Here is a 13,226-nt window from a genome sequence, read left to right as displayed (position 1 = left end):
AGCATACATTTGTTTCCGGCTCACTCTGTGTGCCTTATCTAGGGAAAAACCCATGTGTATTTACCACTGTTAAAACTGAGAGCAACTGCACATGCTGTGACTATATTCATATTTGCAAGGATACTGGCCCATATGGTGAATACGCTTATTGCATATTAGTCTTAGACACTAACTTGCTGCAACGAACCAGCTGAGGTTTAGTTCCATCTCTGCTAGGCTGTGTTTGTGTAGGTCATCATCTTTATCTCTGCAACAACAGGTGTAGAACTTTTGACCATCACTGACCAATATACAGCCCCTCCACTAACACGTTTTGCTGCTAAGCCTACTACTTTTAGTTCCTCCCAATCTTGTTACTCATGGGTACAGAAAACTCGTATGCCCAATAATAATGAGGCAAGAGTTTCAAACTACAATAAACTTGACTAACCACAATCAATGAACATGCTGATGGTCTTTAAGAGCGGGAAAGTTTCAGTACATTCCCTTACTCTTTTTTTTATAAGTACTACAGCATAAGATAAACACTAAGCACAGTTCTACACTCCATACGATACACCTCTTAAAACTTTTTAAAACCTAGAATTTATTCAATACAATTACATCTAAGTTTGACTGAAGTAACTATCTTTAAGTATCTGAACAGCACTACGGCTGTAAGCAGGACAGGCTGAGCTAATATTTTCCAGGTTTGAGGATAAATTTTTATATTACCTCATCAGCATAACCTCTACAGTATTAAGAATTATCAATATATTTATCCCAAAAGGACACACAAAATAGCCAATATTTGGCCCAATGCAGGACAAAACCTTGAACAGTTTCTTAACTTATAAAAATCTGAATATGTCTTCAACTAGGCTCCATACTCACTACCTCCACCTATGACTTTCTGTCTGCACTTGAGGTCATCCTTTCAAATTCACACATTCATCTACTTTACACACCTACAGCCAAACTATGCCAAGAGGTTAGGTTTTTACCTCTCCAGTAAAGATTCTTTTTCTTCATCACAAAAAAAGTCACAGAACTAAGTGGAAGAGGGCAGTAACACCACAGAGTATGGCATGCCAGGTGATAATACCTTCCAGCAAATAATTTAGCTTTATTCTATGAAATCAGTTAACATCACTGAATTCATACATTGTTTTAAAAGTAGTTGAAGTGAACAGACATTCTAAGAGCCAAATTTCAACACAAAGCAAATGAAATGCTCCCAGTATCATATTAGTACTAGAAGGAAATTCAAAAAAGCTATAACTAGAGTAATATTGACACGCTCCATTAAAATTATGCCAATTGTTTTTCCTTTCATTTATATGGAACACACACAATTTGGAATCCCATCGATCAGTACAGATATACATGAGTTATCTGGAAAGGTAGAAAAAGGGTTTGGCTTTTGGGATTAATTTGAATCCTTCAATAACAATGTAGACAGTCTCTACTATGCCTGCAAAGGACTGGTTCATCACCTTTAATGGACATTTGGCTGGTTGTTGCTTTAGAAGTTAATCAACACTACATGGATAAGCAGTGCTCAATTCAAATATCTGAGCAATAGCTGCTTGATATCAAGATAAAACATTTATTACTATTACTCTTCTTCTAAAATGCTGATTTCCATAGTGAGTTTTATGCCTTGCTCACTATAACACAGAACTTTCATATCAATATTTATAAAAAGAAATTGATTCTGAGTAAATAATTCACAATTATTACCCAGTGTATGATTTATAAAGCCAATATTTGCATATCAAATATTAAAGTAGGTCCAAGTCATTACTAAAAATGGACACATGTTTTGAAGATGACAAGTGCAAGAAAGCACTATAGCATGTGACTTCAGGTATTTTTGTCTCAGATTATTTTACTTTAAGTTTTCACTTTCAACATTTTTCAACAAGCTAAAAGAGTGGTAAATACATATTAATTTTTAAAAAAGCAATATTTCAATCCTACTATGTAGAATTTACAAAAATAAAGCAAATATACAAGATAAGAGCAGCAAAGGCCTTATGCAGCTGCAGGCCATCATGAAGAAGAAAGTGACCTCTGTCAAGGTCACATGGATATTGCCTGGTGTTTCTCTGCTCTAACCAGCAGCTGAGCAAGCTAACAAAGCATGAAGTAAGAAAGCCAAAACTGATGAGCAAGTGCAAGGTAGCAGCTTGTTGTTAGTATATGAAAAGAAACTATGAAGAAATGAAAACCGTGGGAAAAAAAAATTCACTGAGAGACTCCTCATAAGGAAATATTAGCATGATACAGTTATCAAATGCAACAGCGTAACAAACACATCTTTAAATATTTGGGTTGTTAGAAAATACATAAACTTTAATTTCAGGATCCAGAAATCCTGAAATTCAACCATCCACTAGCAGTTAAAAATGTGTTTGTCTTCCACCCTCATCTGGACTACTCAAGGACATCTCTTTGGCAATTCAGTGGGAAGACACTCTTAAAGCTAACTCTTACTTGCCTTTTCAGTAGAGTTGTATCCCTCTCCTAACAGACACCTGTTTTCTTACCAATGCCACCAATTAACCATTCATAGTCATGTAGTACACATGGAAAGAGGACATGAAAGATGCTCACCAAGACAAGTTTATCCCGGTGCAAAGCAGAATCATGACAAAGTTCCCTGGCTCAGATGCCAGGCACAAGGATTGACACCTCCACAGCCAGCTCCAAAACAGGTTTAGCAGAAAACTGTCCTTTGGGTAGCATCTCACTGATGGCATCTAGAAACTAAGGCCTATTTATGCAAGTCTAGGCTAGAATGATGGGACACGGGACATTGGTTCTCCCACATCTTAAAGAGTAACAGGCATACTCTTTTTAATCAAAGTTCCTACTAATAAGCTCAATTTATAGTTTTAGGACGTATTAGAGGAACAATATAAATGGAAGGAAGTGTCATCGACTTCAATAGGCTTTAAATCGGGTCTCAAAGATTAACACCAGTTAGATAAATAAACAAAAATTTCTTGTCAGTAACAGGGGACAAAATAGGATTATAACATACAAGGGCAGCTTAAGGGAAGTTCAGACAGAACCTCTTCACACTACACAAGTAACATGTCGCAACATCTTTTACAACAAATACTATTTAATCCAAGAGACACAGTAGGAGTCAATAGCAGCAAGTTCAATGGGTTGGTGATTTTAAGGTCAGAAGGACAGGTGATTACCTACTCCATTCTCATGGATTAACACAAATCAGAAATCCAGCAATTTCAGCATCAAATCTAGAACTTGTGCCTGGTCTAGTTGAAAGGAAAGAAAATACTGATCTACAGACTTCAAGTAAAGGTATCATCTCCTCAATAAGGTGGCTCATACACTTGCTACTCTGATGGAAAAACATCGATACCTCATTTCTAGTTTGGGGTCTTGTGGTTTGTGTGCCCAGCCAGGCTGCTGCATGACCTTTTACATACCAGAGCATAATTTAATACCGGTATGTTCACTGTGTGGGCATCAAGAAAGCTCTCAGCACATACAGCTTTCCAAAGAGAATGGTAAGCTTTTAGGAGTTCCACTAAGAAACAGATTGGGCACATCTCAAATCACACAACTGAAGTCCCTCCGCTAAACTAATTCTAGTCGTGTGGCATCCTTTCTGCGATGGGCACCTTTCCTACTCTCAGCAGTGTTTACAGATGCATATGGCTTCTTTGCTCTTCAAAATTAGGGCAGATGATGATCTCCAGATGTAATCCCCAATTCTTTTCTCAGAGCTAGTATTTAGGGGGACTCACGATTTTTTTTTATTGGAAGTAGGCAAAAGTATTACTGTTTTTCACTTTGTTAAAACACATATTCAGATATTGCAGGATGAGAAACCAAATTAAATCAGTTTATAATAGCACTTTTCCCAACTTTATTAAAATCAGCACAAAAAAACCAGAATTATATTCATGAATATGGATTTTGTATTTTATTCCAGATCATTGTCAAAGGTAATGAAAAGAGTTGGAATAATAGAGATGCCGATTCCTCATATACTATCTCTTCTGCAATCTAGTACATGAAAAAAAATCTGTTCACATGGACAATGATGCTGGTTTACACCATTATTTTTATAATTAGAACCTTACCCTAAACTAAATCAAATGCCTGACTAAATTCAAAACAAGCTTACAACTTCAACAAGAAACACAGTCCTTTCTTAATCACAAAAACAAAGTTTCAAAACTATTTTGATTGGGGTGTATGTATATCACACTATCCTTCTTTAACCCTCAACTATTCACCAATATATTGTATCTTCTATCAACACATCACACCATTAAGTTTTTCTTAAGTTACCACTTTTAGCCTTCGGAAAAAAAACAACAAAACAAAACAACACACTCTAACTGCATTGTCACATATTCTAAGAATTCCTCCCAATTCTAATATTTGTTTATAGAAATCCAATAGAAATTAATTATTATAAAGAAATACTGGAAAAAAAGGAAAAAAAAATTAAAATTACATGCTACAAGTGATCCTTAAGTGTTCCAAATAAGAGTTAGGTCTAGTGTCCACCTGTCAACGAAGTACATGTACAAATTTTCTAGGAAAAGCATGACTGAGACAACATCCTGAACCAAATAAACTATTTGTCATGGAATCTTTATTTCCAGACCCGAGGGAATGGCCTGTAGTTGTATCAGGGAAGGTTTATGCTGAACATTAGAAAAAGGTTCTTCACCCACAGGGTGGTTGGGCACTGGAATAGGCTCCCCAGGGAAGTGGTCACAGCACCAAGCCTGACGGAGTTCAAGAAGCATTTGGATGATACTCTCAGGCACGTGGTGTGACACTTGGGGATGGTCCTGTGCAGGGCCTAAGGGTTGGACTTGATGATCCTTGTGGGCCCCTTCCAACTCAGCGTATCCTATGATTCTATAGTGCCTCGTGCAAAAGCATTCCAATTATTTTCAACTGCACTATCCACGTGGTTATTCAAACACATACAGATGAATGAGTTCACAGGTAAACTCGCATCTCTGAGCCAAGCCAGGCAATTAATTGGTTACCAGCTTTCCCACATTGCAACTGTTACACTGATTTTTCAGCCACATATAGAAAAACAATACCCTTAAGATAAAGGTACAAAACAGAACTTGTAAGCAGATTTTTAACCAATTCATTAAAATAGTACTGGGCAACTTTGAGGCACATATCCTCATGTCTTTGTGGCACTCATGTACGTAGTCACTACAGACATGGCTAGAGTATTAAAGTTACTTCAATACATTTGGTTACTGTTAAAAATCCTGAATAGTGTCCAACAAACTTACAGACAGCAGCACTAAAATAACCAAATTGGTTTTAGCCACTCCTAAATAAAATTTTGTTTTCCTGAAAAATGGCTTATTACTATAATAATTGAATCAATGAATACTAAGTCACTTGGATAAGTTTTTGTGACATTTTTTAAAATTTGTAAATTTTCTCCATTTAGAAGAACCTTTTAAATATTAGTAGTTTATCAGATAACTACACTGCACCGGAGAAATTCCAGATTTATTTTGTGTTCCGATACATTTCTCCGAGCATCTTTAGGGATGGCTAGAAAAGAGAAATGGCATCCTGTGTTTGCAATTCTCTGAGAATTTAAAAGATGGCAACACCACTCCCTCTAGTATGGAGAAGGGGAAGTGTTCAGTGCCTGCTGTTCTGGGGAAAGACCTCCAGACTAGTAATGACAAGAAAACAGATCAAGAAAAATGCTCAGCTCTCTCATAACATATTCATGTGCTACTCCTTTAGTCACTTGGGGAAAACAATAGAAAAGTCAGCCTCTAAAACATACTGATTAACATTTGTCAAAGTAGTACTTAAGGAGACATTCTTATTATGGCTCCTATCCAGTTTTCAGTCACTACAGTCCTCAAGGGAAAAAAATACTTTCAACAAATATTTTTAAATATTTTATTTTTTTTTTATTCAAACAGAAAACTTTTTCCACACACTGCTTGCACAAATCGCTCAGCTGGTCTGTGTAGTCCCTGAAAGAGATTGCCTGTAGCCTGCTCTTAGCATCTCACCGGAAGAAATCATGAGAAGCCCTTGTCAGTTGTCCTCCTCCTACGCATTCTACTTTGGTATCCGGTATTTCTGTAAAAGATCTAACAGTAGAACCACCACTTCCTAATCCCCGTTTTTACTGAGGTATATTAGGGAGGAATAAAACCCACTTTAGCAAAGATGACATTTGTACATAACAATTCTGAAAACATGTTAACCTAACACTTTGTTTATTTAGTCTGGCAAATGCTTTTATTTAACCACAAGTATTTTTAGTAAATATCAGCAGTAAACACAAATTGATAGTTGGCTAATGAGCCTCCCTTATCTGTATTTCTAATTAAGGTTCTTCCTAGATACCAAGTTATGTTTAAAACAAACATTCTACAGAGAATCAAAGCAAAATCAAACGATGAAGTATTTCTCTTTGTGGAAATGCACATTTATATGGGCATCCCCAGCAGAGAGAAGGAGATCATGGAATCCATGTGTAATAATTCCTCCACACTTTTCTTCCAGATATGCAGAAATATTTTCTTGTCCTTTTTATTTGTATTGCAAACTTTAATGTCTCTTCCACAGCAGGTAAAAGAGGTTGTATGCACTCTTTATTCAGAACACAATTCCCAGTAAAGAGTTTATCTGTGTGTTTAGATGTGCATATAAATATAAACCCCCACACGAGTATTTTTAAAATTGTAATCAGACTGTTGAACTGAGAGGAAAAGATCATGATATGCTAAATAAGAGCTTCATTTTCATGTGAGGAAACATCAATTAACTGAGTTCTGTACAGCTGAGTGGCTTAAAAACTTCAGCCAAACACTGAACTGTTCCTTTTTACTTATTACAGCCAACCCTGCCAAAAGACCATAAAAATTGATTTTACGTTTCCGGTGTCTCTATGCTAGCTAGAAAAATATAGATTTTTTTTTCCTTTAGGTTTCTGACAAACAGAACCTTCCCTTATCTCACACCTTCTCAACTACTACACTAATCAACACTAAGCATCTTCTCAGTCAGCTCTTATATCTGATTTAAATTTTGATTAAGGTAAGAGAACATTTCAGATACACCGTTTTGTATCTATGGTTTTAAAGGGCTTCTTGCCCACCAGTGGTACAGAAAAGGCTATATCCCACTTGTGCTGCTATGGCATACGTGGTAACAGATTATTTTTCACATTTGTTTTGGAGAAGTGTTAGATTTGCTCTGTTAGTCTGTGAGCTACCTCTTTAAATTCCAGTATCAATCCTTAAAATGGATTTAGCATCTTTTGCATCAAACATTAATAAGGCTCACTTAGGCGCTCTTAACGTGAAGGAAAATTGGGCTTGTATGAAACGGCTACACTGGAACATTTCATGCTTTTGCAAGTGCAGGAGTATGATTATTTCCTACAGCATGTCATTATCTTATGCCCTGTGGTTCTTTTTTAAATTATCTCTTCTCACTCAAGCTGCCTACATTTTTAAGCTATATAGTTTCAATTTATGAATTGCATGGATGCAAATTTTGAGCAACTCTACCACATTAAAGTATATTCCCCTCAGACACTACTAATAAAACTACAAATACAAAAAGCTTGGAAGAAAAAAAGATACATATTTGACTCAAGACATAAAATCAGGTCATTTGTTTCCAAGACAGACAAGAAAATACTATTCTAGACACATGTGCAATCTCCTTACACTTCTTCTGAGCAGGTTTATTTAAGCTTGGCAGGAGATGTCTTTTCACATCCTCACAAAGCAAATTAGTTCACTGCCTACTTGTCCTTGTACCCAAAAGCTCCCCCTCCCTTTTTCAGGGACACTCCTATAACAACTGCTCATCTGTACCTCTAGATGTCAACTCACCAGGGAAAGGAGACTCCCCTTGGGTCTACGACTATCTACAACAAGAATCTTCCGCTTCTTAGGATGAAGTAACTCTCACGGACAATAAAGCAGTTTAAACAGCACATAATAGATTAACATGCAACATGGATGGCACACTGCACAGCAGCTCTGAGGATGAGTATCACCATTGCAGATTAGTAGTCTAGTTGTCTATAACATGTATGTGTATCTAAAATTACTCTACTGACCTTTGTACAGAAAATATTATTTCAGAGACATTGAAATATCATTGCACTACAACATTTTGCATTTAGTTTACAAGGCAATAAAGACAGAACTCCTTCTTCAACCACAAATGGCTATTAAAAAAGGAAAATAAAACTTGACATCCCCAGACAACCAAAAGAAATGATTTATTTGGATGCCAACATCTGTCTCGAGATTGTGGCCAAGTGCTTTTCTGTGCTCATTTAGGACTCAACTTGGAAAGCTTTTCAGTTACATTTGCCTAGAGATTTCTCTCTACCCCTTCCCATCTGACAGAAATCACTCAGCTGGGTCTGATGAATAATAGCAAAAGGCAGCTTGTATCAGAGATGATTGAATTACAGATTGTTGAAAGTACGACAAAGGCTCATTCCAATGACTACATTTAATTTATTTACTGCACTGACTACCAGAAGCTGGTAGTCGTTTGATATCTTTATTTCAGAAGACTGGAAACAAAAGAAATATCAATATTCTTTGCCACTTTCTTACTACTGTCCCTAGTAGAGTTTGATAGCCAAAATTAACTTTTAAACATACCCTGTGCGTCTGGGAACCAGACTAAAACGTACCCCAAATCAAAGCAGGGCAAGCAGTATTCCGTAAAATGAAGGAAATAATGTCAAAGAAAATGAAATTGCACAGAAAGAAAACGCGTTAGCCTGGCAGCCTTTCTAAGTAATGGGGGAAAGGGTTTTGTGAATTGATACACAAATGATGATTAGATGTCCTGCGGTCCAGAGGGAAGACCAGCGCCAGCGGGGGCACACCGCCGTGCCCCACCGCTCTCGGCAGGGGTGGCCGTCGGGACAGACCACCCTGCCGAGGGCGAGGGCACAGCGGCGGCAGGAGCGAGGTGATACCCGGAGAAACAAGTTGGCTCGGCGACCGTCTGGGCGCCGGCTCCGGGCAGCAGCGGGGAGGGATGGAGGGATGGAGGGATGCAGGGCGGACGGCTCCCCTCTCCTACAGCCAGGGCGGGGAGCGGCGACAGCGGAGCTCCGCGGGGGCGGCGGGGGGGGGGGGGCGGGCGCCCCCTTTGTCTGTGTCGCCCCTCCCGTAACCGCCCCCACCCCCGCCGGGAGTGCTCCGGGGGCGGGCCGCCGCCCCCCGGCAGCCGCGGGCAGAGCAACCGGCCGCCCCAGGAGCATGTGCTCTGCCCCCGCCCGCACAGCGGGCGCCCCCCCTGCCCGAGGCGACGCCGCCCGGGCGCGGCAGCAGGCAGCCCCGGAGCTCTGCCTTACCTGGCAACCGGGTCGGGCGCTCCCGGCTCGTCCTTCAGCCTCTCCCCGCGGCGACACCTCCCGGGGCGAGGCTGCGGTGCACGGCGGGGCGCGGGCGGAGCGCCCCCGGCACGGCGGGCAGGTTGCCCCGGTCCCCTGCGCTCGGCGGGCTGGCGGCGCGCCGGGCGTTAAGTTTGAGCGGCGGTGTCGGCCGCCGGCGGGCAGGGCAGTGCAGGGCGGGCAGGGCAGTGCAGGGCGGGCGGGGCGGCGGAGGCGGCACGGGGGCTGCGCGGCGCCCGGAGCGCCGCCACACTGCAGCGTCTCCAGGAATCCCTCCCGCGAGAGGCAGCCCATCACCCCCGGCCCAACGCCCTCATTGGCTGCGGGGCGGGGACACGCGCCCGGGCCGCCAATGGCGCGGCGCCCAGCATGGGTGGAGCCGCCGCGCCGGCCTCGCCCATCCCGCGGCTGCCCGGTCTCTGTCCGCCCCGTCGGGCGGGGCTGGGCGGTGGCGGGCGGGGGGAGGAGGAGGGGGGAGGAGGAGGAGGAGGAGGAGGGTGAGGACGGTGAGGATGAGGAGGATGAGGAGGATGAGGAGGGCGAGGAGGGCATCCCCGCGCATGGCGGGCGTGGCTGGCATTCTCGGGGCTGCCGCCTGGCAGCACGAGGCGCTGTGCCACAAGCACAGCGGCCGTCGGGTGAGCGGGGTGCCCCGGGCGCGGCGCGGCAGGAGCCCTCGCTGGTAGGTCGGTGAGAAGCGGAGGCGGCGGCGACCCCCGCCAGGCGTTGTTGGTACTTTTAGCGAGCCTGCGGTGCGCAGCCCTCCCTCTGTGGCGGCCCCTGGGCAGCTCGCACCGGGCAGTCGCGACTGAGCGGTGAGTCGTAATTGGCCTGTGGCTTAGGCGAGAGCAGACCGTGTCGCGTGTTCAGGTAAGGACGTGCAAGGGTTAACTTAATTCCCTTGATCTATCCACTCTGAACTGGAGCTTTGATTAACATTGGTCTGCAAAATGTAACTGTAGCAAATTCAATTAAGGGGAGCACATTTCTTCAACTTTTAATTAGATCTACCCTATTTGTCTAATGTTTAATATAACATAAAAAGCTGCTCAGGTTCCAAAGGGAAATGAAAATAGATTTAGATGTAAGCTTAGCTTTTAAAAATACAACAGACTAAAGTTCTTTGTTCCTCAGCATATATTATTACTGCATCTATACCCTCAAAGGCACAGGAGGAAAACAATTTTACCTGTAAAATTGCAAACATAACAGTGTGGTATTTACGTAAGAGTTTCCTGTAACCTTTAATTAGTCGCAGGGTACCGAACATACAGGTTGTAGCCCAGGTTTGATGCACTACTGTGCAGGCTACTGCTGGATTACCGTTGTTCTAAGAAAACTTGAGAAAGTAGTAACATGTCTCACAACTACTTAATTGATTTCAGTTAGTACATGAGAGTGAAACTTATCTACAATTTGTCTTAATATGATAAATAGCAGATGTTGGCAAAGAGAGAAGTCCAGCAAAGAGCGGAGCCTGTATGCCATCATTAGCAGGTAACTGAGAAAGTAATGAAGCTCCCAGGCACATCTCATAGGTGACTTACTATGTCTTCAAATGAACTTCATCCTGCCATTCCCCACCCATACTTTCATGGTGGGATTTGCCTCTAAAAGTCACAGCCCTTTTCCAGTTCAGTTCGAATACACATTTTCTGATCACATCAGTGCTAGACGTGTTCTTAGGTCTGTTAGGCAAAATATCAGTTTTTCTTTTATGGGCACATTAGATCATGAGAGGGGAAAGGACAACAAATGCAAAAGAAATTATGTTCTAAAAGTCTTGCTGAGCTATGGAAAGGAGAAACCACCATAATTTAAACTGCATGTGTAGAAGTGGTCTCCTGTGCCTAGATTACCCTGTCTGATGTCAAACTGTTGCTGTTTTCTCTGTCCCGATACATTAGAAATTGAGGACATTTTCTCTAGGATCGTTTATCTGGTCAGTTTAAAAAACCCACATGTTTCAGTACTAGTAATTATAAAGACTTGATGCTGAGTTCCTAACAGCCACACAGCCAGAAGAAGTCTGTAGGAGTCTGACATTCACAAGGCATGACACATCATACTCTGTCTTACTTTTTGAGCAAAGACAAGAAACATCGTTAAGCCCAATGGCCCCTCCTTAGTGTAGAGACAGTAAGGAACAGAAATGCTATCTACAGTAGCCCCGAAGAGAATACCATGACTTTCTCACTCTCTGACTGTGGTAGTCCATACATGATTATTCTGCTACATTTGGGAAAAAAAAAAAAAAAAGGAAAGCTGTGGTAGGGGCTGGGAGAGAAGTGGGAGAGATTTCACCTAATATTTTCTGAGCTTGGTTGTTTGCAATAAACAAATTGCTACAGATGCAGCACATGCACGCACGCTTCCTTCTAGCACACATGCTTCCTTCAGTTCCTTTCGGGTTCAAGGCTTATTGATAGAGAAAGAGGTTTTATTTCACTACTGAATTCTCAAGGAAATGGATGTTTGCTATCCAGTCATTATGTTAGTTATACCAAAGAAGCTGGGAGACTTGAGGAATGACATACATATACTGAATGGGCAAGGATGTTCTAGAAGAGCTTAGGAGCCATTTGATGAATGCTTGGGGTGCTAGCCAAATGCTAGCCACTAAACTCATGAGTCATAGATCACTGTATTTATTACTGTGAAGGTTTTTCTGAATTTTTTTTAATGTGCTCTGGTGCATCAGAAGAGAATTTTAAATAGTGTCTACCATTCGTAAGTTCCTACTAAGGAATCCTACTAAGTACAAATGAAGAACTAGATTTTATATTCTTCATATGCCTTGTTTTTAATTTAGACTTTGACTGAGCCAGAGGTACAGGAGCATCTGGAAAGAATTTAAATAAAAAAGCAAGACTAGAAATGATGCAATGTTTGCCATTTTCATTTTTTATGCTCTGTATACTATATTCTCAGGCCTATTCTGGCAAGTTTTGTGGCATATAAAGAGCAAATACTAGAATGACAGTCACTGAACTGAGGCTAATTCAGAAGCAGCAGCAGTTGTTACATGTAAAAAACCAGCAGTGAGGGCTCTAACTTTAGGCCCAAGCTGATATCAGTTTCCTTTTGTATGTGAGCCTTTGTGTGATCAAGCATCACAACTGCCACTATTAGGTGTACAAGATGAGAAGTCAGGTAAGTCATGAGAGCAAATCAGTGGCAGGTGAATGAGTAAATAATACTGGTGGCATGTTAATTTACTTTAACTGGTAGAGTCTAGATCTGGAAATTAGCTGTTTGAACTGTGACTGTCAGGATTCGCTGCCCTTGTGTTGCATGAGATCACACATACCTGTCTTTAACAGGAAGATGCTTTTGTTTTATTCTTCATTATCATGTAATTTACTCCTATTTTTACTTAGATTTGGCCTTTTCCATCCTCAAGTTTCTCATTTTGAGAGAGGTTCCTTTGCATGAAGTCAAAAGAATTGGCTTGTGCTTAGGGAAATGGAACAGCTTTTCAAATTAAGTTCTGATTGCATGAGTTCAAGCACATGTTTCTGAAACTTCTTTTAGCAAATTAAATGCATGCTCTTGATTGTTTGGGTTTTTTTTCTAGTTAACTGGAAATCCAAGGGCTGCTCTGTATAGCTGAAGATTAAACACTTGGAATCCCATTTTTAGTGCTCTGTTGTCACACCCTTGGTATCAGTAAAGTTTCCATAGTACATACTGGGTGACGATGTTGTATTTAGAAAGCATTCCCAGTCAGGCAGCCAAATCTGCATCAGAACATAAAAACAAGAAAGATAAGTTCCGAAAGTGAGAATTAACCTTCAGTAAAATTAATAAA

At 41.2% G+C, this 13,226-nt stretch overlaps 1 protein-coding gene across 3 annotated transcripts in view; it reads right to left on the bottom strand.

Annotated features, from left to right (window-relative positions):
* SYT1 (synaptotagmin 1) overlaps window positions 1–9,625 on the bottom strand; it is a 364,604-nt gene extending 354,979 nt beyond the window's left edge. For 2 of the 3 annotated variants that reach the window (XM_027679770.1, XM_027679771.1), the window contains exon 1: window positions 9,377–9,623. The gene's annotated coding sequence lies outside the window, so the exon portion shown is untranslated. Of the gene's footprint in view, window positions 1–9,376 lie in introns of all 3 variants that reach the window. The other variant, XM_027679772.1, reaches the window with a different exon arrangement.
* Between the last annotated feature and the right edge of the window lie 3,601 nt (window positions 9,626–13,226).

The sequence above is a fragment of the Neopelma chrysocephalum genome, unplaced genomic scaffold (genome assembly GCF_003984885.1).
Source record: "Neopelma chrysocephalum unplaced genomic scaffold, ASM398488v2 Primary Assembly neopelma1_59, whole genome shotgun sequence".
In the NCBI taxonomy this organism is placed as follows: domain Eukaryota; kingdom Metazoa; phylum Chordata; class Aves; order Passeriformes; family Pipridae; genus Neopelma; species Neopelma chrysocephalum.
Note: the sequence above shows the minus strand (reverse complement) of the source record. Positions and strands in the feature narration are given on the sequence as shown.